The sequence below is a fragment of the Macaca fascicularis genome, chromosome 5 (genome assembly GCF_037993035.2).
Source record: "Macaca fascicularis isolate 582-1 chromosome 5, T2T-MFA8v1.1".
NCBI lineage: Eukaryota > Metazoa > Chordata > Mammalia > Primates > Cercopithecidae > Macaca > Macaca fascicularis.
Window position 1 is genome coordinate 40,472,989 of NC_088379.1, and position 27,766 is coordinate 40,500,754.

Here is a 27,766-nt window from a genome sequence, read left to right on the forward strand (position 1 = left end):
CTTGAATTAACTTTTTTCATAAAAAAACTGCATTGCAAAAACCTAAATACAGTGTGGTACTAGCATAAGGACAGATAGTAAACCAAAGGCACAGAATTGAGAGTACAGTCAATTGATTTTCTACAAAAAAAGTGAAGTCACTGGTTAGTCTTTTCTGCAAATGGTGCTAAGACCTATATGCAAAAAATAAAAATAAAAAATCAACAAAATAAAATAAACATAGACCCAAACCTCACACCACATATAAAAACTGACCCCAAATGAATTAAAGACCAAAATGTAAAGGGTAAAGCAACAAAAGTTTTAGAAAGAGCCTGGGTGTGCTGAGGCGGGTGGATCATGAGGTCACGAGATCAAGACCGTCATGGCTAACACGGTAAAACCTCATCTCTACCAAAAATACAAAAAATTAGGCAGGTGGGTGGTGGGCACCTGTAGTCTCAGCTACTTAGGAGGCTGAGGCAGGAGTATTGTTTGAACCCGGCAGGTGGCAGTTGCAGCAAGCCGAGATGATGCCACTGCACTCCAGTCTGGTGACAGAGTGAAACTGCATCTCACAAAAAAAATAAAATTAAAAAAAAACAAGTTTTAGAAAGAAACACAGAAACTTTTCATGAGCTTTGAATAGCCAAAGAGTTTTTAGAAACATCAAAATCATAAGCTTTGAAAGAAAAAACTAATAAACTGAATTTTGTTACAATTAAAAACTTCTGAGCACCAAATAACACCATTAAGAAAATAAGTTTATACACACACACAGTTTCCCATATTGATGCAATTTATCAATAATTAAAATTTACAGTATTTCATTGTTGGCATTGTTGGGGGGGAAGACACCATTAAACAAGCCAGAGACTAGAAGAAAATATGTGCAAATCATATATCCAATAAAGGGCTTAAATCAGACTATATACAAAGAGAGACAACCCAATATAAAAATGGGCAAAGGATTTGAATAGTCATTTCTCCAAAGAAGATACAGGAGTGACTAAGAAGCTCAATGACTGAATGCCTAAGTCAACTGTAAGAAGATAAATTTCATAATTATCATCTTTTATCCTTATCAAAAAGGTACGTAACAGAATGATTTCACTAGGAACTCCAAAGCACGTAACTTTGTATTTCTCACATCACAGTCAAGTTTTCAAATCACTGGAAAAATAAATAATAATATCAAGATTGGACAAGAAATAAAACTATATCTGAAGATGACATAAGCTGGTATATAGAAAATACAAGGAAAGTCATACACATAAAAAAATATCAGTACTGGGCCAGGCGCGGTGGCTCAAGCCTGTAATCCCAGCACTTTGGGAGGCCGAGACGGGCGGATCACGAGGTCAGGAGATCAAGACCATCCTGGCTAACACGGTGAAACCCCGTCTCTACTAAAAAAAAAACAAAAAAAACTAGCCGGGCGAGGTGGCGGGCGCCTGTAGTCCCGGCTACTCGGGAGGCTGAGACAGGAGAATGGCATAAACCCGGGAGGCGGAGCTTGCAGTGAGCTGAGATCCGGCCACTGCACTACAGCCTGGGCTATAGAGTGAGACTCCGTCTCAAAAAAAAAAAAAAAAAAACTATCAGTACTGATAAACAGGTTCAACATGGTTGCAGGAAACAAGATCATTATACAGAAACCAACTGCATTTCTATACACTAGCTACAGATACTTTGAAAATAATTACTTTCTTAATTTATAAAGGCATCAAAAAGAAAAAAATACTTAGGAATAAATTTAACATGAAGTATTAGATTGTACCCTGAAAGCAATACAACGCTGCTGAAATATATTAAAGAAGACTGAAAGAAATGGAAACACGTCCCATGTTCATGTATCAGAGCTGTTAATATTGATCTAGCAAGTCAACATAAGAGCTCTTAATATTGATCTAGAAAGTCAACATAATCCCTATCAAAAGGCTGGCTCAACATTCAAAAATCAGTATCATCCATCCTATGAATAAGTTGAAGAAGAAAATTATGACCATATCAATAGTTGCAGAAAAAGCACCTGACAAAATCCAATACTCTTTCATAATAAAAACTCTCAGCAACTAGAAATAGAGCGAAAATTTGTCAACTTGATAAAGAACATTTTAAAAAACCTAAAATTAACATCATATTTAATGGTGAGAAACTCAAATGAGTTAAAAACTTATCCATATATCCATATAAAAACCTGCAAATGAATGTTTCCAGCAGTATTATTCATAACTGCCAAAACTTGGAAGCAACCAAGATGTCCTTCAACAGGTAAATGGATAAACTGTGGAACAATGATATAATGGAATATTATTCAGTGCTTTAAAAGAAATGAACTATCAATTCATGAAAAGACATGGAGGAAACTTAAATGCACACTGGTAAGTGACAAAGCCAATCTGAAAAGTCTAGCTATTGTATAATTCTAACAAAATGACACTGTGGAAAAAGTAAAACTATGGGGCAAAAGATGAGTAGTGGCCAGGGGTTCAGGAAGAAGAAATGAACAGGTAGAACATGCAATTATTTTAGGGCAGTGAAACTGTTTTGTATGATACTGTAATGGAAATACAAGTTATGTATTTATGAAAGCTCATAGAACATACAACACAAAGAGTGAACCTAATATAAACTATAGATTTTAGTAATGATAATATATCAATATTGACTCATCAATTATAATAAATATACCACATGAATGCAAGATATTAATGATACAGGAAACTGGCAGTGGGAATCATATGGAAACTGTCTGTACTTGCTGCATAAATTTCCCCCAAAAAACAGTATAATTACAAAATATAATATTAATGAAGACTCTATCATTAAAAAGAGGAAATAAGTCTTTAAATTCATTTAATTCTCCTTAGAACAGAAAGCTGACTGAGGTTCTGGTGAGAACAGCAGCTGTTACCTTGTCGGGTTAAAATTAACTCCAGACAGCTTTCTAATAACCTCTCATTTGGCTAGGCCTTAAACAATTGTATTCAGAGTAAATAAACAAGATTCTACTACTACCAATCTCTGAAATTATCTTCCTTATCTGCAATTTACTTCAACTATCGGCTCTGGAAAACCTTTCCTTCTTTTAGACTAAAACTGCAAGTAATTGAATTATATTTTTTTTAATGTTTTTAATGTTTTTTAATGTTCCTAAGACTTAATCCTCTTCTACCTTGTTAAATGATAGCCCTCTCTGCTAGTCTACTACCCAAAAGAATTCCTAATTCCATCTCTGTTCCCACAAAACTTTGTTCTTACCTCTAGAGATACATTGTCACACTGCATGTCAGTCATGTGAATACTTACCTGGCCTATCCCCTACACCAGGGGTCCCTGGTACCAGTCTGTGGCCTGTTAGGAACCAGGCTGCACAGTAGGAGGTGAGCAGTGGGCTAAAGAGCACAGCTTCATTTGCATTTACAGCTGCTCCCCATCACTCACATTACCTCCTGGGCTCCGCCCCCTGACAGATCAGTAGCAGCATTAGATTCTCATAGGAATGCGAACCCTACTGTGAATGGCACATGCCAGGGATCTAGGTTGCACGCTTCCTATGAGAATCTAATGCCTCATGATCTGCCACTGTCTCACATCATCCCCAGATGGGACCATCTAGTTGCAGAAAAACAAGCTCAGGGCTCCCACTGATTCTACATTATAGTGAGCTGCAAAAATTATTTCATTATAGACCACAATGTAGTAATAATAATAGAAATAAAACGCACAATAAATGTAACATGCTTCAATCATCCTGAAACCATCCCAGCCACCACACCTGCCATTTGGAAAAACTGTCTTCCACAAAACTAGTCCCTCATGCCAAACAGGTTGGGGACTGCTGCCCTACACCATGAGCCCCTAAAGATAGGGACTATATCACAGTCATTTTATACTAAGACCTCACTCCTAGAAAGCACCACCAATCTTAGGATGTAAGAGACAGACACCTAACTCAGACGAACTAGCCAACCTGCCAGGAAAGTGAACAGGAGATGCTGGGTTTAAGCACTGCTGAATTGCAGGTCAAAAAATATATATATATATATACACACACATATATATATGTCTGTGTATTTGTGTGTGTGTCCCTTCTCTCCCCTTCCTCTCAATCGCTTTTCCTCCATCTCCCTGCTTTGATTTCTCCTGTGTTGTCTTAATTTTCAGTAAGGTTTTCCCTAAGTCATAGCCAAAACTGCCACTAGCAGCTCCAGCTTAACAAACACACAGAAGGCAAAACTTCTTCAATAGTTGCAACGAGAATACTATGGCCCCTCCAAAGACAGTTGTGACCCTTTAGTCCGTTTTCATGCTGTACCTGAGACTGGGCAATTTACAAAAGAAAGAGGTTTAATGGACTTACAGTTCCACATGGCTGGGGAAGCCTCACAATCATGGTGGAAGGCAAGGAGGAGCTAGTCATGTCTTGCATGGATGGCCGCAGGCAAAAAAAGAGAGAGCTTGTGTGGGGAAACTCCCGTTTTTAAAACCATCAGATCTCATGAGACTCATTCTCTATCACAAGAACAGCACAGGAAAAGCCCGCTCCCATAATTCAATCACCTCCCACCAGGCTCCTCCCATGACATGTGGGAACTGTGGGAGTTACAATTCAAGATGAGATTTGGGTGGGGACACAGCCAAACCATATCACTGGCCATGCTTATGTTACATGCCCATAACTGAGCCAGCAGGGTCACCTCCTCTAACTACATAGGGTGAAAATGAGACAATGGCAATTGTCCAGGGAAAATCTGGATGATTTATTAAAAGATGGAGGAAAAGGATGCTGGGTAGACAAAGTCAACAGACATTCACTACTTCACAGATTCTGAAAGACTGTGACTCACTCCTTTCTAGGGAGTATTTATCAGCTGCCTATGTAGGAAGCTGACTTACCCACAGAATGTCCAACAGAAATGGTCTGCAATGTCTGTCCCTGTACAATACATGTTTTCAAAATGATTGATTTTCACTTTTCTACCTCATATGGGGTTATCCATGCTGTTTCATTCTCCTGGCCCACAGTGAGAGCATTTTGCATTTATTTAAACACCTATGTTTTTCAGGACATTTCTCTTCCCCTGTCATATATAAGTATCTTAATGCCAAATGCACACACTGCAGAAGATGAATGTGTTGGTGGCTTTTGTTTGGGGAAAGATTAGAGTACATAAAATCTGGCCAAGCAGACCGGAGGCTCACAGCCAGAATTATCCCAGCAGAAATGGCAGGTCTCCATGCCCCACCCTTCAAAGTTCAAAAACACAAATGAATGCAAGTCTTTGAAACTACAAATGCAACTCCATGAGGGTGGACGCCGCTTTTTCCCCAAAATAAAGCTAAGACCATTGAGGTTGGCATAGGTGGCTTCTGGTTGTGGCTTCTTCCAATATTTGTGCCAAGGTCCTCCTCTCTTCTGAGAGGAAAGGAAGATAAGAAAGAGGATGGGACAAAGGAGAGGAAAAGGAAGAGAAGGAAAGGAAGACAACATGACACTATACACAAAAGGCCATCAGCATATATCTGCCATTTACACATGCTGGAACTCTCATAAATAACTGAAAATAATCATTTGGGGTGGTCTCCAAAATGCGCATGGAAGGAACAAAACAACTTTTTCCTATCGGGCCCAATCCACTTTATCCAGCCTCTCTTACTTATACCAACCTGATTTTGCTTAAATTATTGTCAGCCTCAGCTTTTCACAGGAGCTTTCTTTTATGGATTTTCCATCCAGCAAATGTTTCTGTTCCACGGCTGGGCAGATCCGACCACAGCATGCTTGGCTACAAACCGCAGCAGCTCACCCACGGCAACTCCAAACCTGGGGAGGCAAAGGCCAGAAGCCATTATAAGGACTCAAAGTCACCAACTTTCTCTCTCTCAGGGCACGTATTTGGCAGGATAACCTCAAAAACGTTCCCAATATTCAAACTCATTATAAACAGAGACAACAGCTTACAAGGTATCCTAAAGACAAGTGTGGGCTATTCTGAGAGGAGGACTGAAATATTTAATCATTTATTGAAAAGGTTTGGCCTAGTGATCATGCTCTGTTTGTGGGAAACTGAAAAGCCAGATGTTTTAATTAACCATGGAAAACACAAGCTACAACTAAAATTTCATGAACACACTGATCTGCCCCGTGGAAAACCACAGGAATGTTCTGGCAGGGCTCAGTCTAAATTCTTGGGACACAGAGGGCTGGAATCATTCCCCTTAGGAACTCAAACAGAAAATTAAATTGCTCAATATGCTTTAAAAAGTAAAGCAAAACCCAGATTTAATCTCAAATATAAAACATTACAGGACTTCAAAGGGCACCACAAAAAGACACAGAAGTGGGGGCTACAAAAAAATTCTAATGTGATTCAGGATTTAGAATATATTTACATTGCAATGTGAATGGTGTAACAGAAAATTTTATAGGTTACATAATCCAAAGGGGAAAGGAATAATCTTTCATTTCCTAATAGAGGAAATTATATATGAAACCAATATTCAACAAGTAAATCATAAATATTATCAAACGTATAATATAACTGGGCAAAAGGAATCCCTTAACTATCCTGCTGCCAAACACGTGGCCTAGCTCACAGGCGCTACCATGCTTTAGCTAGAGGAATCAGGGCTTCCAGAAAAACAGTGTTGATATAACGTATGCTCACTGATGGCACAGCTAGCAATTCTGGCACAGAAAACTCAATGAGGGAATCTTATGAAAGCAATTAGTGAACAATAAGAGCTAATAGATTAAGAAGTCTTCATTTGTTAATTATAGTAACAGTTATGACAACATCTGTATATGCCAAATATTGAAAGCCTATTCAAGAGGGGACAGGACAAATGTTATTTTCAGATACTGGGCCCACAGTTCTATTTCTGTAAATCAAAACAGTCCTTGTCACAAGTGTGCCAAGCATAATATTACATTAATCTCTACCTTCAATTGAAACCTCAGTCCCAAAAATCATCTCAAAAGGAACACAGCAGGAAAAAAGCAAGATATCAAGTTATATATGTATGGTATGGTCCCAATTTTGTTCTACAAACTGAGTACATACAATCTAAAGACACCTAAGGGTGAACAACAGCACTTTTGGGTTATGGACTGGGAAGCTATTTGTATTTTCTTTCTGGTATTTTCCAAATTTTCTACAATTAACATGTATTGCCTATAGAATTAAGAACATTTTTAAATAAGGGGTTTAAGACTGCAGGAATACAAATCAGAAATGGGGTATCTATGCTATATTAGTCTGATCTTTGGTCTGCCTCTTATCTGAATAGAGTTAACAAATGAAGAAGTATTTATCTGATCACAGAAGTTCTTAATTTACACATTCAAAACTCAAGTATCCAGTAACACTTCCAGGGATGAACAACACTTTCCTAGAAATAAAAAATTCTTTTCTACTCTGCAAACTTGTCACAGACAGAGAACCATAGTTGTTTCCCTCCCTTACCTATCGCATCCAAACTTCTCTATCACTGGCCATGCCATAAAACTGTCACTTAGTTAAAAGAACAGGCTGGGCACGGTGGCTCACAGCCTGTCATCCCAGCACTCCGGGAGGCTGAGGCCAGAGGATCACTTGAGCCCAGGCGTTCAAGACCAGCCTGGGCAACAAAGAGAGGCCTTGTCTCTACAAAAATTTTAAAAATCAGCCGGACATGTTGGCACATGCCTATGGGCCCAGCTATTTAGGAAGCTGAGGTGGGAAGGTCACTACAGCCCGGGAAGTCAGGGCTGCAGTGAGCCATGATCACGTTACAATACGTCAGTCTGGGAGACAGAGTGAGACCTTATCTCAAATACATAAGTTAAATAAATAAGTTAGTAAAAGAATGTCTCCTGGTGTTACCTACTCACAGGAGCAGGGCCTTTAATGACCCCGGCACACTTATTTCTGATGCTCTTAGCATCCTGAAAAACACAAGACACAATGGCAGAATCTTTACACTACGGGCCCTGGCAACCCATTGCTCCAAGAAGCCCATGCCCAGAGAGGTAAAATGTCTTTCCCTCACAGCCACACAGCCAGCAAAGCAGGAATGAGAGTCGAGATCATTTGCCTCTACTTTGACCAAGTGCTCTTTCCACCACTATGACATTTCAGCATGCACTCATGGAAATAAAATTTGTACAAATCGTGTGCAGGTATTAAATTCATACCAGCAAAACCAGAAGAATGAGACAGAAATTTATTCTACCAAAAATGAAATGCATGCAGGAGAAAAAGTGAAGACTCAATCCTAGGCTAAAAAAGACAAGGCTCTGCCAAAACATGCTCAACTGAAGAAACAATGAGTGCACTGTGCTTGGGCAGCAGGTGTCCTGAACAGAAACTGCCTATCATACCGAAAGCTTTCTGGTCCTAGCACTGGCCCTGTTGGTAACACTACAGTCCCACCGCTCAAAGAAGAACAAAAGGCTTTCAACAAGATAAAACTACACCTGCACCAAGCCACCTGTGAGAGACAGGAAAGATGCATGCACCAGTGTTAGAAATAATAAATAAGTGTCTGAAGGCATCAAGTACAGCCTCTTACTTCCAAAATTACCCATGTCTTAAGGGAAAGACATTAGTGGTTTCAAAAATTAAGAGATGCCAGACACGGTGACTCATACCTGTAATCCTAGCACTTTGGGAGGCCAAGACGAGAGGATTGCTTGAGCCCAGGAGTTCGAGATCAGCCTGGGCAACCTAGTGAGACCCTATCTCTACAAAAAATTTTAAAAATTAGTCCAGGCACAGTGACTCATGCTGTAATCCTAGCACTTTGGGAGGCTGAAGCTGGCAGATAACTTGAGGCCAGGAGTTCAAGACCAGCCTGGCCAACATGGCAAAACCCTGTCTCTACTAAAAATACAAAAATTAGCTAGGCATGTGGCACATGCCTATAATTCCAGCTACTCAGGTGGCTGAGGCAGGAAAATCGCTTGAATCCAGGAGGAGAAGATTACAGTGAGCTAAGACAGTACTACTATACTCCAGCCTGGACAACAGAGTGAGACTGTCTCAAAAAAAAAAAAAAAAAATTGCTGGGCATGGTGGCACATGCCTGTGGTCCAGCTATTCAGGAGGCTGAAGTGAGAGGACTGCTTGATCCTGGGCGGTTGAGGCTGCAGTGAGCTGAGATCTCACCACTGCACTCCAACCTGGGCAAGAGAGCAAGACCCTGTTACAGAAAAAGAAATAAAGAAAACAATACAGTCACTAATAATTAAAATAATCCTAATCCGTCATCTCTTATGTCCACACAGCCTTGGAGAAAGAGCAGGCTTTTTTTCTGTTTTCGTTAAGATTATTTCTTTGAAACATTGCTTACTTCTACTTTTTGCACAGCATCTACCTATGGTGTCCACGCCACACTAATCAGAAACCCAGCAGTCTCACAAAATGGGAATAGCCTGAAAAGCCAGGGGAGAGAGGACAGATGGCAATGACAAACTCAGAAACAATCCCTGAAAGGTCTTTATTGAGCTCCCTTCTCGTCATCCTTTCCCGACTGTGCATCAGGGCAACAAAGGCATGAGCTGTGAGGCTGCTCATAAAGCCGCGGCCTGGGCTGATGTGATCTGGCTTTGTGAGAGCTCGAACAAACACAATGGCTCTGTCCCGCCTCAACTGAGAAGTCAGGCGCTGGGGGAAAAAACAAAATGCTTTTTCTCCACCCAAAACCACTTCTCAAATCTCTAACATATATTCCCATGGCTGGATCCTGAAGGCAACACAATGTCAGCAGTTTATTTATTCCCTTCGATGCCTCAATTCTAATAGTAAACATTAATGTCCGCAGCAGGCAAACGGAATCAGGGTCTTGTTGGTATTTCACAATGAAATCACAGCTTTGTTGTGGGTATTGTTCCAGTAACACCTTAAAGTCATTTGTAAGATAATGAGGGTAAGTTTAAATGTAGCAGTCTGATAAAATAACCTGTAACCCAAGAATCACAAAGTAGATTAAAGCTTGAAGTCACTAAATTATCTTTCTCAATAGAAGACTAAACAAAAATGAGAACTGGATTTGATTCACAGATTGTGAAATCCTTTTTTTACTCAAAACCTTGGTCATATGTCAGTTGGTCTTTGGCTTCAGTGAATGGCTCTGGCAAAATGTGCACCCAGACACTGACACCATTTGAGGATCTTCAGTGTTTGGCCAGAATTTTTTTTTTTTTTTTTTTTTTTTGAGACGGAGTTTCGCTCATCTCCCAGACTGGAGTGCAGTGGCGCAATCTCAGTTCACTGCAACCTCCGCCTCCTGGGTTCAAGCGATTCTCCTGCCTCAGCCACCCAAGTAGCTGGGATTACAGATGCCCGCCAACACACCTGGTTAATTTTGTATTTTCAGTAAAGACAGTTTTCACCATGTTGGCCAGGCTGGTCTCAAACTCCTGACCTCAGGTGATCCACCTGCCTCAGCCTTTTTTGTTTTTTCTTTTTTTTTTTTTTTTTGAGACGGAGTCTCGCTTTGTCACCCAGGCTGGAGTGCAGTGGCACAATGTCGGCTCACTGCAAGCTCCGCCTCCCGGGTTCACGCCATTCTCCTGCCTCAGCCTCCTGAGTAGCTGGGACTATAGGCACCGGCCACCACGCCCAGCTAATTTTTTGTATTTTTAGTAGAGACAGGGTTTCACCATGATCTTGATCTCCTGACCTTGTGATCCGCCCGCCTCGGCCTCCCAAAGTGCTAGAATTATAGGTGTGAGCCACCGCGCCCAGCCTTTTTTGTTTTTTCTAATGTCACAGGGAAGGTCTCTTCTTCCCAAGCCTGATTCCAGAATGACCAGGCAGACGAGGCAAGAAGGAACACACTGGAGCCCACTCCTCTCGGGGCTGTGAAAATCTGTTTTATTTTGGGAACCATTGATTTACCGCATTAATTTACTTAAAAAAAAAGTACTGGAATATTTTTAGTATAAAACTTAGATTTACAGTATTGATAAATTTACACGTTAAAACGTCTGGGAAAGAAGAATATAAATTGTTTGAAAGAATGAGGGCTCGTTAAAAATTTTTTTTTCAAAAAGAATCTATCACAGTTAACCAAAAAAGAACTGCTATGAAAACCCAAACTGGCATCCAACAAAGTCTGTGACTGATGACAATAGGGCAGTTTGGAAAAGGGTTCATGTAGTAACTTTCCCTGTAGGATTTCAACTAGGGGAAGGGGAATATTAATTAATTAATAGGTTCACTAATGTTTTTAAAGCGGTTCTGAAACAAGGGATGAAGAAATCAACAGATTTAGAGGTTGTGGTTCCAGGTCTGCTACTTATGACCCGAGGATAACTAACAGCCTCTTTAACCTCTCTTCCATCATCTATAAAACTAGGATGATACTATCGGCCAACCTCATGGGGCTGTCAACCGTTCAAACTGAGTATGAAAGCATTATCGAAACTATAAAGCACTATATATTCATCCAATAAATATTTACTAAGAAACCACTATGCTGCTAGACGTGGCATTATGGATACAACTATGAACACTAAGCCACAGCTCTTTCTGCATGGACTGACTCTAAGGGAAGCTGTGATCTGTGGGAAGGCTCAGGGGGCTAAAGGAACATGCAGGCAGCACATGGAATTGCAGACAAACACCAGGTATTGTGACGTTCCCAATACTTCTGGAAGGAAGTTTACCAGTGAAAAGTGATAGTGTCCTTTTTAATTTGGGCTGCTTGTTAGCTCATTCATTTAGTACATTTTTTTAGCGAGCAATCACTATGTATCAGGTACCATGCTAGGTGATGGAGATTTGGCACTAAAAAAATTTTCTGCTTTAATGGGGCTGATATTTTGGTCATTCTTCATCCGTAGGAAATATAAAATACATATAGGAAATAGAAACAAGCAGCAACGCTATGTCTGCTTCAATACAATGATTTTTTTTAACCAAAGTATCCATGCAAAAGTGTTAAAAGGAATATTCTAACTAATCTGCATATAGTAAAAAATTTTCTTATTTTAATCTCCAGGCCACATTTTACAGTATACCAAATAACTACCACCATATGAAGGGTGCTCTAAGGTTTGAGGGATACAATTTATGTGTTTTGGCACACAATGGAACACTCGCAGACACTTTTTGTTACCCCAAGAAAAAAGAACACGTGCTGAAATTCATCCAGTAATAACCCCAGTTTTAACAAGGGGAATATCAATTATTTTAGAAGTATTTCCTGTAGTCATTATTTTAAAGAGTCAAAAAATAAAATTGAATTATTTTAGAAACTAAACTCAAGTTCAACTTTAACAGGCCAAAAGTCTGCCTCAGCAAAGTTTCTTTTCTTAAAAAAAAAATCTGTTTTATTTAATTAAAAGTCCTCAGAACTAAGCTGTGCAGGACATGTCAGCCCTGCTGTACAAAAAATTCAATATGGGATAGAGGGGAAAGGGCTGAGGAAAGGGGGGAGAAAGAAAAAGAAGGAAAGGCACAGACATGAAGATCTACACATTAATCTCTAATAATCTGAAAATCCATGTACTCAACAATACTAAAAGCCAATGTTCAAAATATTGCATAGCAAGGATGACTATCCAGGTAAAAGTGACCAAGATGTTACCCAACTCCAGAGCAAGGGTTCCCAAACCTGGGTGATATGATTTGACCGTGTCCCCACCCAAATCTCATCTTGAATTGTAGCTCTCATAATCCCCATGTGTCATGGGAGGGACCCAGTGGCAGGTAATTGAATCATGGGGGCAAGTTTTTCCCATGCTGTTCTCATGATAGTGAGTAAGTCTCACAAGATCTGATGGTTTTATAAAGAGCAATTCCCCTGCACACACGCTCTTGCCTGACACGATGTAAGACGTGCCTTTGCTCCTCCTTTGCTTTCCACCATGACTGTGAGGTCTCCTCAGCCATGTGGAACTGTGAGTCCATTAATCTTCTTTCTCCTTATAAATTACCCAGTCTCGGCTATTTCTTCATACTAGTATGAAAATGGACTAATACACTGGGGTTCTTACATAAAATACAAAGCCCAAGTACTCTGCATCATTTTTCAACTGTTCCCAGATGATGCTAATACAGCCATGGTTGGGAACCACTGATTTACTGTATTTACTTAATGAGAAAAAGCATTGGAATATTTTTATTATAATAATGGGCAACTGTTTTTGCTAAGTGCTTTTCATTAATCTTCACACCCATCCTGAGGTAGGAAGTGTTATTATGCCTTCTTTTAAAAGGAGAAACTTGAGCATGAAAAGGTCAAATGACTTGACTGGTGTTACACAGCTTTTAAATCAAGGGCCTGGGGTTTTAATCCACGTCTTATCTGTCCTTTATTTTCTTAGCATTCTGATCCGTTGAACTTTAGCAAGCTAACAGTCTTTCTTCCACTCTAGTCTAAGGAAGTTATATATGACTACTCATCTTATTAATACACCATAGGCATTAACGTTTTCCGAACTTAAATCCCCAAATTTACCAATAAATTGTGCAGCTCAAGAGGATGTGAAAAACCTGTATTAAGTGTTGTCTATTTAGAGCATTGGGGAAGTAGCAAGCTAGGTGTATAGTTAGTTTGATTACCTCCCAACTTAAGATTAGTAAAAGGCATGCTTGCAGTCTTAGGGAATAAATGTTCCTTCATCAAAACTAGACTACCTAGAAAGAAGCTGGAAACAGTGAAGTCCAGATCATTAGGAATTATTGCCAAACCTAACACCTTTTCACAATTCCATGCTGTCATTAGTGCCACTCCTTCTATCTATACTGCCCTGCCCTACTACTCTGATATGTCAATTCTTCATTCCTCGAGGTCCAGTCCAAATATTACTGCCTTCATGAAGCCTTCCCCGATATAGTGACAGAAATAATTCCCGAAGGCTCTGCAATTTTCATTGCTTCTCCTATCATACATAACAGGCTGATGTTCATTTCAGTAACACATATGCCTTATCCTGAAAGAACTTCTACAACATCTCACCTCCTCACCGTTTTTTATTTGTTTTTGTTTTTTGAGACAGTCTCATTCTGTTGTCCAAGCTGGAGTGCAATGCCATGATCTCAGCTTACTGCAACCTCCACCTCCTGGGTTCAAGCGATTCTCCTGCCTCAGCCTCCTGAGTAGCTGGGACTACAGGCACCCACCATCATGCCAGGCTAATTTTTGTATTTCTGGAGGGATGCGGTTTCACTATTTGGCCAGGTTGGTCTTGAACTCCTGACCTCAGGTGATCCGCCTGCCTTGGCCTCTCAAAGTGCTGGCCCAGATCTCTCCCAATCTACCGCACCACAACTCCTGGACTTCTATGCCCCTAACATTCTAACTCCATACTGCATCCAGGCTCAAGAGACACATTTTACATTTTCATATAGGTAATCTTGAGGTGTGTCTTATTTTTTTTTAATGGCATCTTAAAGATATGGGGCAATGCTTTTCTTAAAATTGTTAACATATAATGGTGGCTCTTACAAAAATACCATCTTATAGTCAACGCATTGCAGAGACTATCTTAGTGCATCTTCCCTTCCGCTGCTCTACAACAGTGCTATTCAACAGAACTTTCTTCAATTATGGAAATGTTCCATATTTGTATTGTTCAATACAGTAGCCACTAGGCACACGTGCCTTGAAATGCAGTTAACTAGCATGACTGAGGAGCTAAATTTTTAACTTTAATTTTAATTAATGAGATTTAAATACATATTTACCAATTTATTTCTTCATCACTCCTTTTGGCATCTCAGCCCTTCCTCCTGGAATCTCTCCTTCCTGAAGTATATCCTTTAAGAAGTTTCTTAGAAAAGATCTTCTGTGGTAAAATCAGGTTGAGGTTTTTCTGAAAGCATATTTTGCTTTTTCCTTGAATGACAGCTTTTTTGACATACAATCAATATTTTCACATTTTGAAGATATTTTTCCACTAATATCCAGCTTCCATTGTTGCTGTTGGGAAGTCAGCGCTCAGTCTGATAAACAATCTGCCTTTTTTTCTGGCTGTTCTTAAAGATGGTCTTATTTTTTTTTTTAAGTTAATTAAAGTTACCTTATGTCTAGTATGAATTTTTTTATTTATATGTTGTGCTTCCCTTATCTGCCCATAAATTACTTAGATTTAAGGAACACTGGCCATTTATGTCATTCATAAACTCTCTCTGGAAATTATATATACATTAGATCTTCAAATAGTACTCCTGACCATTTGCTCTTACTATCTTTCTGGGACTCAGAAGAGATCTCATCATGACCGTTATATCCTTCAACTACTTTCATGTTTTTCTTCTCCCTTACGTTGCTTTCTGGTTAATTTCTTCAAACTTTTTTTTCTAGTTCATTTTTCTAGTTCACCCATTTCTAATCTAATTTATTTAGTTTTTATTTCAACAGTTCTAATATTTCCTTAGGTCTTGGTTTTCCAAATCTGCCTGGTCAATTTTGCACCTAGTTGTGATTACATGTTTTCTTTCTTAAAACGTTTCATACCTAGTAATTTTATATTCTGTATCAGATAATTCTAATATCTAAAGTCCTTAGGGTTCTAAATCTATTGTTTTTTACTTCTTTTTTTTTTTTTTTTTTTTTTTTTTTTTTTTTTGAGATAGAGTCTCACTCTGTCGCCCAGGCTGGAGTGCAGAGATGCCAGCTTTGCCTCCCGGGTTCATGTCATTCTCCTGCCTCAGCCTCCCGAGTAGCTGGGACTACAGGTGCCCGCCACCACGCCCAGCTAATTTTTTTGTATTTTTAGTAGCGATGGGGTTTCACCGTGTTAGCCAGGATGGTATTGATCTCCTGACCTCGTGATCTGCCCACCTCAGCCTCCCAAAGTGCTGGGATTACAGGCGTGAGCCACCGCGCCCGGCCTTCACTTGTTTCTGATGACTTGCACTCCTGATGGCTTGTTTTCTTGTAGGACTGGAGATCTTTGATTCTGAATGCTGATTTAGTTGATGTTAGGAAAGTCCTAAGGTCTAAAGTGAAGATGCCTTCTGCCTGAAAGGATCTGCACTTGCTTCTGCCAGAAGCCAAAGGGCACTATCTTCCTAGAGCCACTTTAGCTCCTCTCACAAATAAGTACTGGGGGAATGCAGGCTCTTATATCTTGCCACTGACCCAAGCCTTAGTCTCTAACCACAGTGGTGATATTATAGGTGGAGTATTCCTTATCCACCATGCTTGGGACCAGAACTGTTTGGATTTCAGACATTTTCAAATTTTGGAATATTATATAGAATATATACTGGTTGTGCCTTCCTAATCCAAAAATCATGAGCATCTTCCTTTGAGTTTCATGTCAGTGCCCAAAAAGCTTCAAATTTTGCAGTATTTTCAATTTTAGATTTTCAGATTAGGGATGTTCAACCTGTAGCATTTGCTCTTCAGGTAACCTATCTTTTGTATTGGCTTACACATAAAGCTTGGGTTTTACCTTACCCTTTGAAGCTTGGTTGATCTACTTGAAGTGACAGACTTTGGAGATGTCTTAATTCTTGTGGTCTCAGAAGTACATTAAAAAATGTTTTATCCAGAATATAATGCTTTAGTGGAAAAGTATGTTATTCAGTCTACCATATTGAATGGTAATAAGAAGTATTAGTCTCAAACTAATCATCTTCTCCCAAAACCTACTTTTCCTCCTTTGTTACACATTTTGCTAAATGGCACCATTCACTCTCACCCAAATCTGCAACCCAAAATTACAGGTACCAGTGACCCTTCTCTTTCCTCTACTATCTCATCTGTAACTAGGCAACAAGTCCTGAAATCTTACCAATCAAAAGTAGGCTTCCATTTATGTTTCTCATCTTGGCACCTAGTAGTACAATCTTAATCTTCAAGGCCAAGTCAAGATAAATGAGGCAGAATTAAAACCTAAATCCTGCATTCTTGCTAAATGAAGGAGCTTTAATACAAAGGAAGCACAGAATACAGGAAAATGGAGGAATTGAGTTTCATGCAGATCTAAAAAGAACTGGCACTCCAGCTGTCAGAAACATAATCACATTCTCGAGGAGGGGTTTAATTTTAGTGAAACAAAATATCTGTCATGATAAATTAATATTAATTTGAATTTTATTGGTTTTGTAGTTTTGTTTGAATTTGCTCTATAAATCTGTCACTGCTTTACAGTTAAGTAAGAGCTAGAAGCATAAGGAGTTTATACCTAGTTTATATTGAAGCTCCTTCATAATAAAAATATTTATTACTGAGGATTTGTGAGAAATTTTTCCTTTAAATAAAGAGGTCCATAAATTACTGAGATTTAAGAAACAATGCTCTTTATATACTTCACCACCCTTGATACATTTATCATTCTCTCCATAAATGAATGGAGAGAAATGGAACACAATTGCACATGCAAGAAATCATTTGCTAAACTCCAACTTCTCCTCAGTTCTCCAGCTGTTTGAATTATGTCCATTACTGATTAACCTTTGGAGGCAGCAGGCCTTGTTTTTTTCCTCCAATAGAGATGGCTTCTAATAAGAAATATGACTGGAAATACTGCTCTGCCCAGCTCCTACCATTATACCTGCTTCTACTGGAATTTATAAAATAACACAAATGTACCTGGCAATAGTACAATAAATCAAATGTGTCCAACAAAGGATGGTCCTTGCCTTAAGGAAGTCAATTTCCTGGTTGCATTTCCATAACCAGGAATTTTAGGAAATATGGCATTGTTTTTCTGAATGAGTAAAGAAACTACCAATCATTTCTTTTAAACTTCTATATTTTTATTCTCTACGGACTGTAAACTTTCACATCTTCATTTTAAAAGTCCTATGCCATAATTTCACCCTACAATTCCTGTCTCCCTGAAATGTGTAAAACCAAGCTGTAGCCCAACCCTCTCAGGCACACTTTATCAGGATCTCTTGAGATTATGTAACCTAGACCACAGTCACTTATACTGGTTCAGAATAAACCTCTTTAGACATTTTGACAGAATTTGGATTTTTCCACTACCAGTATTTCCCCAAATTCAGTGTTTTTTGGTCCCAAAACTGATTAAAAATTACCTTGTGTTTTAAAAGTCCTATGCCAAGATAAAACTTTCTCTCTCCAACATACATGCTCACCTGTCAACATCTATGTTTCTCCTCCCACAAGGTCCAACTCAATCAGAACCAAAAGGGAGATCACAGCATATCCATGCAATCCCTGGCTGGGCAGAGGGGGCACCCTGGGGCCTGGAGTTACACAGCTGACTGGCAGAGGTCAGTACCCAGTTCTACCCAGTGTGGCCACCCGATGCAACTCTGTGACTCATTTTAAATCATAAGTAGTTTGAACAAAGACTTAAAATTAATGGGTTTGGTCATCATTAAAGTTTATTTTTAAACGTCAAGTAATTTGACATTTTACTAACAATAACTCGAGGATATCCACAGTGTATGAAACACCAACTCTTGTTTCAATAAGTCTAATGAAAGTTTCTCAAATTCTGAAACCTAATTCCAGGATTCTTATTTGGAACTGTTTTTTTGTTTTTGTTTTTGTTTTTTTTAAATCAGAGTACATTAACTCCAGGGGAAAATGCGATTATCTTCTGATTCAGAAACAGAACATTCTACTGAGAGTTTTAAAATAACATAGTGACCGCAGGTAACTGTAATTCAGCAATTCTCAAATTCAGATTCCGGGTCAGGGCAGAAGATTATGTGTCTTTAACAAGCACAATTGATTCTAATGCTGATGGTCTAGAGGAAACTTGATGGGAAACTCTGATCTATTCAACACTTTTTAAAAGTAAACTTTAATACTATTTCTACCTAGTCAAGAAAATAAAGAAGGAAGGAGAAAGGAGGACAAATAAGAGAGACTCCAAAAGACATACTACCCAGACAGACTACTCAGACAGACGAGACAGTCAGTCAAGCAGACATGGTGCTACCCGTCAAGCATGCAGGAAAGCAGCTTTCATGGAATAACATTCCTAAACTCTTGCCTAATAAATTATGCTGAGAGCTGCTGCTAAGAATTTTTTAAACCAACTCAAAGCAGAAATGGAGCTATTCACCCAACCAACAGGTGAAATCAAGTCACAGACTAGTATAGGGTTTGGCAGATTTCAGGCCCTCCTGAAATACCTGTTTAATTAAGAAGCAACTCCAGCTCTAGCTAGAAATCTATCTAACCACAAAAGTGAAATCATAAGTAATTTGATCGTTATCTTATTTTTCCCCTGTGTTTGTTTCCTCAGGGCATCTATAATGGCCAAACTGGAGATGGAACCACAAGTATTATAATAACATTTGTTGGAAAGTTCATCCTGTATTTTAGTAGCACATAGTTGACAGATAAGGCTTTATGAATTGTTCTCAGAGACTTAAAAAAAAAAAAAAAAAAAAAAAACCCTGAATTTTTAAAAAATTACATCCATTATCCATCAAGTAACATTTGCAAGCAAAACCTTCTACTAGAAAAAATGGGTGCAAAAATAGGAAAAGGAGAAGAACAGGAGGAAGAAAAAGAGGTATAACTAATTGAGGGGAAAAAAAATCATAAGTAAAGAAGTCAGAAATAAATGTAGCTAAAAATACAAACTGCTACTTTATGGTCCAGATATTGTAATATATCATTTTTAACATAAAAGAAAAATCCCCAACAGACTTCCTATAAAGGAAATTATCAGAGTTCACCAGGGGATGGGGGAAGAATCTCCGTGTGCTCCAAGTATCGATAGCCAGTCCAGCTTCATTCACTCATTCATTTCCAGCTTCATTCACTCATTCATTTCTCTGCTTTCATTTCAGGAGAACATTCAGCAGTGTTTTGTTTTATTTATTTTATTCAAAGGGAAATCCTCATGTGACACTAGCAGTGAAAATAACTTATATTTGTAAGTTAATGTCTGCTATAAATCTGAGTACACAACTTTTTTTCACAGAAGATGGAGCAAAGTATTACAGAAAGTTCACTGGCTTCTGAGTCTGAGAGAAATGAGTTCAAATCCTGAATACGTTCCTTATCTGTGTGACCTTAAGATTCATCACTTAATATTCTGAGTCAGTTTCCTCCTCTATAAAACAAGGATCAGGGCTGAGCGTGGTGGCTCACGCCTGTAATCCCAGCACTTTGGGAGGCCGAGGCGGGCGGATCATGAGGTCAGGAGATGGAGACCATCCTGGCTAACACGGTGAAACCCCGCCTCTACTAAAAATACAAAAAATTAGCCGGGCGTGCTGGTGGGTGCCTGTAGTCCCAGCTACTCAGGAGGCTGAGGCAGGAGAATGGCGTGAACCCGGGAGGCAGAGCTTGCAGTGAGCCAAGGTCACGCCACTGCACTCCAGCCTGGGCAACAGAGCGAGACTCCGTCTCAAAATAAATAAATAAATAAACAAACAAACAAATGAAACAAGTATCAGACCGGCACGGTGGCTCACGCCTGTAATCTCAGCACTTTGTGAGGCTGAGGCAAGCGAATCATCTGAGGTTAGGAGTTCGAGACCAGCCTGACCAACACCGGAAAACCCCGTCTCTAGTAAAAATACAAAATTAGCCAGGCATGGTGGTGTACGCCTGCAATCCCAGCTACTTGGGAGGCTGAGGCAGGAGAATCGCTTGAACCTGGGAGGCAGAGGTTGCAGTGAGCCGAGGTCGCACCACTGCACTCCAGCCTGGGCAACAGAGAGAGACTCCATCTCAAAGGGAAAAAAAAAAAAAAAAAAACGGATCATAACATCTACCTTCCAGATGGAGAAGGGATTAGGGATAAAGTGTTTTAAAGCACTTGGCACAGTGCCTGGAACACAGCAAGTGGCGATTTCTATTGTCTTGCACACCCGCTGCATTTCCCTAACGGCTTACCCGCTGCATTTCCACGACGGCTCCAGAATTTTCTGGTTCAGGCAGGTCAATATAAGGCAAATCTTCCCCCGACCATTCTTCCCCGGACTACTTTGTACTCTCTTCCAGGCTGCAAAGAGCTCCTGCATGAAAGCCTTCTTCAAATAACCTTCTAACACTAGGCTTGTGAAAGCCAACAGGCCCTGGCAGGCAAAGAGAACTTTGTCTACCATTGAACTAGAGCGAAAGAAGCCAAAGAATTCACCCCTAAATTTTTCACCCCAGAGCAAGCTAATCCCACTCTACCAATAGGTGGGAGAGTGGAATGAGCAAATATGAGAGGTGGGATTGTAAATTTGCTTCACCACCCACACCAACCCACCAGCACACACAACTGCTGCGATGCATGGATCTTCCTGATATCCAGACCAGACCAAGACATGCCAAGAAAAAATATAGGGGCAGTGGAGAAAGAAGCTGCCAGTTCTTTGCAAATTTCCATGGCTCTTTGATAAGAGCTATGACTCCAGGCTGCAAAGTGGCTCATCCCAGCACTTTGGGAGGATGAGGTGGGTGGATCACTTGAGGTTGAGTTCAAGACTAGCCTGGCCAACATGGTAAAACACCGTCTCTACTAAAAATACAAAAAATTAGCTGGGTGTGGTGGCACACACCTGTAATCTCAGCTACTCAGGAGGCTAAGGCAGGAGAACTGTTTGAACCTGGGAGGCAGAGTTTGCAATGAGCCAAGATTGCACCACTGCACTCTAACCTGGGCAACAGAGTGAGACTCCATCTCAAAAACAAAACAATCAAAGAGCCACAGACTCCAAAGTCCATTTCCCAAGGTAATCCTACTTGTAATTAAGAGAAGTGGGATATTTTGGGGACAAAAAAATGAACTCTGGAGCCAGACTGCCTGGGTTCAAAGCCTGGCTCCACACTCTCCAAGTTGTGTGGCCTCTGACATGTCATGCAGGATGAGCATAATGATACCATCTAACTCATAGGGCTGCTGTCAGAATTAAATAATACATGCAAAAGTGCCTGAGTCGGCTATTATTACTATGAGAATTATATCCATTTCCCATTAATGAGTCAGAGGTGAAAAGTGTTCAGCAGTGTTTTGTTTTATTTATTTTATTCAAAAGGAAATCCTCATGTGACACTAGCAGTGAAAATAACTTGTATTTGTAAGTTAATGTCTGCTATAAATCTGAGTACACACATTCTTTTCTCAGAAAAGGATTCCTATTTCTCTAAGAGTTTATGTCTAAGAGGCGATGCCCAAACAGAATCATATTTAGACACACTTAAGAAGTCATTCCGGTTTTTGAAAGCAGCAGTTCTATGCTACAGTGGCATCAGGAACATCTGGAAAACTCTTCGAAAAAGTACACGTCTGGGCAGCAGGTCTGGTTTGGAGCCCAAAATGTGCATTTTGACAAAGCAATATCATTCTAATGCGCACATGGAGGTGAGAAACACTGGCTGAAACCAAGTCCCAACTCTACAAGACAGGCCTTTCCCAGGAGAATAGGGATAGTTCAGGGGTGTTGAGGGGTACTACTGCCCACAAAAATGCTCTGCAACCTATATGCTGCTGCCTGAAATTCTTTTTGCAGGTTTTTTTTTTTTTTTTTTTTGTAGCACAAACCAGAAACACATTTTAAACTAGAAAAGGAACTAACATCGATGGAGCACCTACTACATGCCAGGCCCTTTACCCATCTGTCCTGTTCCTCAAGGTCACCCCACGGCACGGTTACTGTACAAAGGAGGAAACCGAGGAGCAGGGAGGTTCCTAGCACAGCCGAGATTCCATCCCAGGTATGTCTGCCTCCTGCACCACCCTGCCTCCTTAGTCTAAGACCTGGGCTCAGGAATCCTGGACACAGTTCCAAATCAAGGACATGAAGCTGACTAAAGAGGAAGCTCTATACACATCCCACCTCACCCCCAGGTCCTCTCAGGTTGTACTGAACCAGGATCCGACCTGAAGTTTAAAGATGTAGGAAGGAGTTCTCCACTCCCACCTTGCCACCTCCTCCAAGAGAGGACTGAAGGGCAAGTCTCAAACTCACTAGGCCTTAATGCTGCATCGGTACAAGAGAAATGTATTAGCCTTAAATCGACCTTTCCCTTTCTCTATCTCTCTCTTTCTTTCTCTCTCTCTCTCTCTGATAGGAAACAGGAAGGAAAAAAGGAAGGGAACAGATGAATTAATATAAAGTCAGATAAAAATGGAGAAAATAAAAAAAATAAAAAATTTTTTAAAAAATGGAGAAAATAACCCAACTTACCTCAAAAGGGCTATTTTTCTATGAAGCTCAAATAAGATCATAATATACACAGTAATATTAGCTGACTCACTGAACTTATTCAGTAAATCTGCCAAGACAACAACCCATAGAGATGGGTATTAACATTCCCATTTTTCAGATGAAAAAACTGAAATGGAAAAAGCTAAAAATAACTTGTCCAAAGAACCACAGTTTATGAATGGAAATTGAAACCCAGGATTTTATCTAACCATTTCAACTCTTAAGCCTAGTATCCTATCTTGTTGATAAAATCACTACATAATCTTTCAAGACTTACAGAGACATTACTTTTCCCTTACTAGGAAATTTTCATGAACTATAAAGTTCCTGTAAGCTGCAGAAAAAGCAAAGGGATGTGAATAATCTATAAACTGCAGTCTCATCCCTGGAATAAGTAAGAGAAGCTTGTAATTCTATTTTCAGCTTAATGAATAGCAAATAAATAGAAGCATCCAAAGAAAATGAAAGCAAGCAAGAAACAACATTAAGGAAGGAAGCAATAGGCTTAAGGGCAAAAAAGAAGAAGAAAAAGAAGAAGAAAACATCACAGGATGCTGTTTTGTGGGTACTGGAGAAACAATACTTTTGGGAAAACATCAAGGATGAAAAACAAGGCCACGGAGGTGATTCAGACAACAGTAATGCAGTGATCCAGGGCCCAGAGCAAGCTGGCTGTAAAGAACGGGTGGGGGCCTCACAGGTGCTGCCGGCCTGGACAGGGAAGACAAGGGCCTGGGATCAGCACGCCTTGGAGAGGAAATGACAACCCGTAGCTTATGAAGTGATTAGTCAGAGTGCTTGAGGAACACCATGTGCATTCCCATTTCCCTCCCTGCAAATACTAGGACATGACCAGAGATTCCTTAACAGAGATGACTTTTTAAATATTAGATAAACCAGACACAGGGAAATTTTCTCTCCAGAATGCACTCTAGTCAGCAATTAGGATGACAGAGGAAACTTCAGGGAGCTGAAGATTGCAGCAGAAATAACCAGCAGTTAGGAGACCCAGGTTCAAGATACAGCTCTACCACTAACGCCCTGGGCTTGGCTGCCTTGGGCAAATCCCTCAGCGACTCAGTCCATCAGCATCCAACAGAAGGGTGGGACAGGATGACCTCTAAGAGGCTTTGTTTGGTGACTAACTCCCTTCCCAGGTTACCATGGTCTCCCTCTCACACTCTTTCATCTCATATTGCAGTGAGTTTTCCAATATACTTCTAGTTCAAAGACAGGGAGGGAAGGAGGGAAGGAGGGAAGGAGGGAGGGAGGCCTAAGGATGACAAATGTGCTTAAACCTCAACATGCCTTACAAGAACTGAAAATCCAAAATATAAATCAAACTAATAAAGCCAATGAAAATGGCATCTACCATTTATTGAACCATTACTATGTGCCAGACACTGTCCTAAGCACCTTGCATGCATTAGCTCACTTAATCCTTATGACGACCCTCTAAGGAAGGAGGTAGACAAGTAACTTGTCCAAGTGACACAGCTTGTGGTTAAGCTGAGATGTGAACGTGGCCTCCCAAACCTGACCTCTTAATCATTACACCACAGCATTAACTTTGGGGATAAGACTACCCCAGCTAATTATGATATAATGCCTCTTTGCTTTAGAATGCAATTACACCAACTCGAACTGACAGCGTGCATTACAGAATGCTGCAGCTGTGATCCTTTTCCCCCGCAAAAAAAAAAAAAAAGTGATAAGTTTGGAATTGTGATCTGGCAAATATACAGCTTGGGTGAAACAACTTTCATAGACACTGCTCGTTTATTCTGGAATCTCTGAGTCCAAGCCCAAAGTCTCTCTCAAAGTATAGCATTCAGCCAGGCATGGTGGCTCATACCTGTAATCCTAGCACTTTGGGAGGCCGAGGTGGAATAATTCCTTGAGTCCAGGAGTTCAAGACCAGCTTGGGTAAGATAGCAAAACTCTTCTCTACAAAAAATTTCAAAATAAGCTGGGTATAGTAGCAGGCACCTGCAGTGCCAGTTACTCAGGAGGCTGAGGTGGGAGGATTGTTAGAGCTCAGGAATTGGAGGCAGCTATGAGCTAAAATCGTGCAATTGCACTGCAGCCTGGGCAACAAAGCAAGACCCCATCTCTAAAAAACTAAAATTAAAAAATAAAGTACAACATTCCGGACACCAGGGACAATGAGGACCCCACACAGCCAACTTCTTATTTACTCAGGAGAGTAGATGAGGCCCAGAAATGTTGAAAGAGTGACTCCAAGTCACACAGATTTAGAGAGAAAGCCATGGGTAGAATGTTGAGCCTCCCAAATTCCAGTTTAAAGTTCTTTCAATTCTTTAAAAACAAAACCCATGTCGGCCAGGCATGGTGGCTCACGCCTGTAATCCCAGCACTTTGGGAGGCCAAGGCAGGTGGATCACGAGGTCAGGAGATTGAGACCATCCTGGCTAACATGGTGAAACCCCGTCTCTACTAAAAAAAAAAAAAAAAAAAATTAGCCAGGCATGGTGGTGGGTGCCTCTAGTCCCAGCTACTCGGGAGGCTGAGGCAGGAGAATGGAATGAACCCAGGAGGCAGAGCTTGCAGTGTGCCGAGACCACACCACTGCATTCCAGCTTGGGCAACAGAGTGAGACTCCGTCTCAAACAACAACAACAACAACAACAACAACAACAACAACAAAGTCTCCTATCCCTTATTTTTTTTTTTTATCGCTTATTATAGAAACTTTCAAACACATACAAACGTAGAAAGAATGAATGAACCCCCATACAGCCAGCCACCACCAACTTCAATGATTATTAACTCATGGGGAATCTTACTTTATTTCCACATTTATCTACTCTCCCCACCTCATCACCACCGGTTGTTTTGAAGTAAATTCCAGGCATCACACATCCTTTCATCCTCAAATATTTCAGTATATGTCTCTTAAAAAGATAAAATTTTTAAGCGACACTCTAATACATAATCACAATAGTATTAAAATTAACAACACCTACAAAAATTAACAGTAATTTCTTAACATCAATTATCTGATCAGTGTTCAAATTTCCCCATCTTTTTTTTTTTTCAATTTGTTGAATCAGAATTTATGTACAGCCAGTCTATACATAGTAACTGGTTAAAGTATTTGTTAAATTTCTTTTAATCTCTAGGTCTCCTATTCATCTCTCTGTCTCCCTTTTTCTAACAATTGATTCATTGACGAAATCAGATCAATTGTACCATGGGGACAATTCTGTCTCAAAGTCTGGATTTTGCTTTCTTTTTATTTCCCCACAATGCTCTTTATTGTACCTTGCATAAAGGACTCACCCATATGCATTCTTTCTCTCTCTGTCTCTCTCACACATACATGTTCATCATAAAATAATATAAGAGAACAGGCCAGGCACAGTGGCTCCCGCCTGTAATCCTGGTACTTTGGGAGGCTGTGGCAGGAAGACTGCTTGAGCCTTGGAGTTTGAGACCAGCCTGAGCAACATGGCAAGACCACGTCTCTACAAAAAAATAAACAAAATTAGCCGGGCATGGTGGCACACACCTGCGGTCCCAGTACTCGGGAGGCTGAGGTGGGAGGATGGCTTGCTGGAGCCCAGGAGGTTGAGGCTACAGTGAGCTCTGCTCACGCCACTTCACTCTAGCCTGGGCAACAGAGTGAGACTCTGTTAAAATAAATAATAAATTTTATTTAATTGTTGATTCAATTCAACAAATATCTTCTGAGTATCAGTAACGGCAAGGTATGTGGAACAACAAGGTGAATAAGATATGATCCTTATCTCGGGGAAGACACAATCCAAGAAAGGTGATAAGCTCTATAATGTTAATTCAAGGAAGATAAGTGAGAACTATTTAAGAGGACGCTAGAAGAATTTCCAGGATAAGGTGAGACCTAGGCTAGACTTTGAAAAAGGCAGTTTGGGCCCAGCTGGAGCAACATGCGATGTGACATAGAGGACAGCCTGGGTAATGTCAACAAGGCAGGGATGATTCTGGCATATTTTAAACCAACAGCAGCACAGGTGGGCAAAAGATATGGGGTAAAAGAATATGGTAATGACAGACTGCATATCTGCTGAGGGATCTGAGAATCATCACGCAATTTTGAATAGGGGAATAGCCCTGGATCTATATTCTAAAGCATTAGTGAGTGTATTGGAAGTGAGGATTCCAGTTTGGATTTCAATAATCCACCTGATGGGTCCCTGTACTAGGTCAACGAGAATGACCAAAGAGAGAGGAAAGTGACATGGTTTATCAACTGAATACCTGGGGCCAGGAGGCAGGAGGAGTAAAAGATAATAAAAGTTGATTTTCAGCTTTCAGAGAAAGAAGATTATTTTCTTAAGGAAAAGAAAAATTATTCCTATAGTTCCTCAAAAAAATACATACACCTTTCAGATCACAAACAAATGTCAGTCAAAAATTCTTGTTAGCCGGGCGCGGTGGCTCAAGCCTGTAATCCCAGCACTTTGGGAGGCTGAGACGGGCGGATCACAAGGTCAGGAGATCGAGACCATCCTGGCTAACACGGTGAAACCCCGTCTCTACTAAAAAATACAAAAAACTAGCCGGGCAAGGTGGTGGGCGCCTGTGGTCCCAGCTACTCCGGAGGCTGAGGCAGGAGAATGGCGTAAACCCGGGAGGCGGAGCTTGCAGTGAGCTGAGATCTGGCCACTGCACTCCAGCCTGGGCGACAGAGCCAGACT

General features: G+C 40.3%; 1 protein-coding gene across 46 annotated transcripts in view; it reads right to left on the reverse strand.

Annotated features, from left to right (window-relative positions):
- APBB2 (amyloid beta precursor protein binding family B member 2) overlaps window positions 1–27,766 on the reverse strand; it is a 409,320-nt gene that overhangs the window by 330,994 nt on the left and 50,560 nt on the right. For 27 of the 46 annotated variants that reach the window (XM_065544914.1, XM_074039640.1, XM_074039654.1 and 24 more), the window contains exon 2: window positions 5,653–5,809. The exons of 5 other annotated variants lie outside the window; for them this stretch is intronic. The gene's annotated coding sequence lies outside the window, so the exon portion shown is untranslated. Of the gene's footprint in view, window positions 1–5,648; window positions 5,810–27,766 lie in introns of all 46 variants that reach the window. 14 more of the 46 variants (XM_074039649.1, XM_074039662.1, XM_074039644.1 and 11 more) reach the window with 1 other exon arrangement.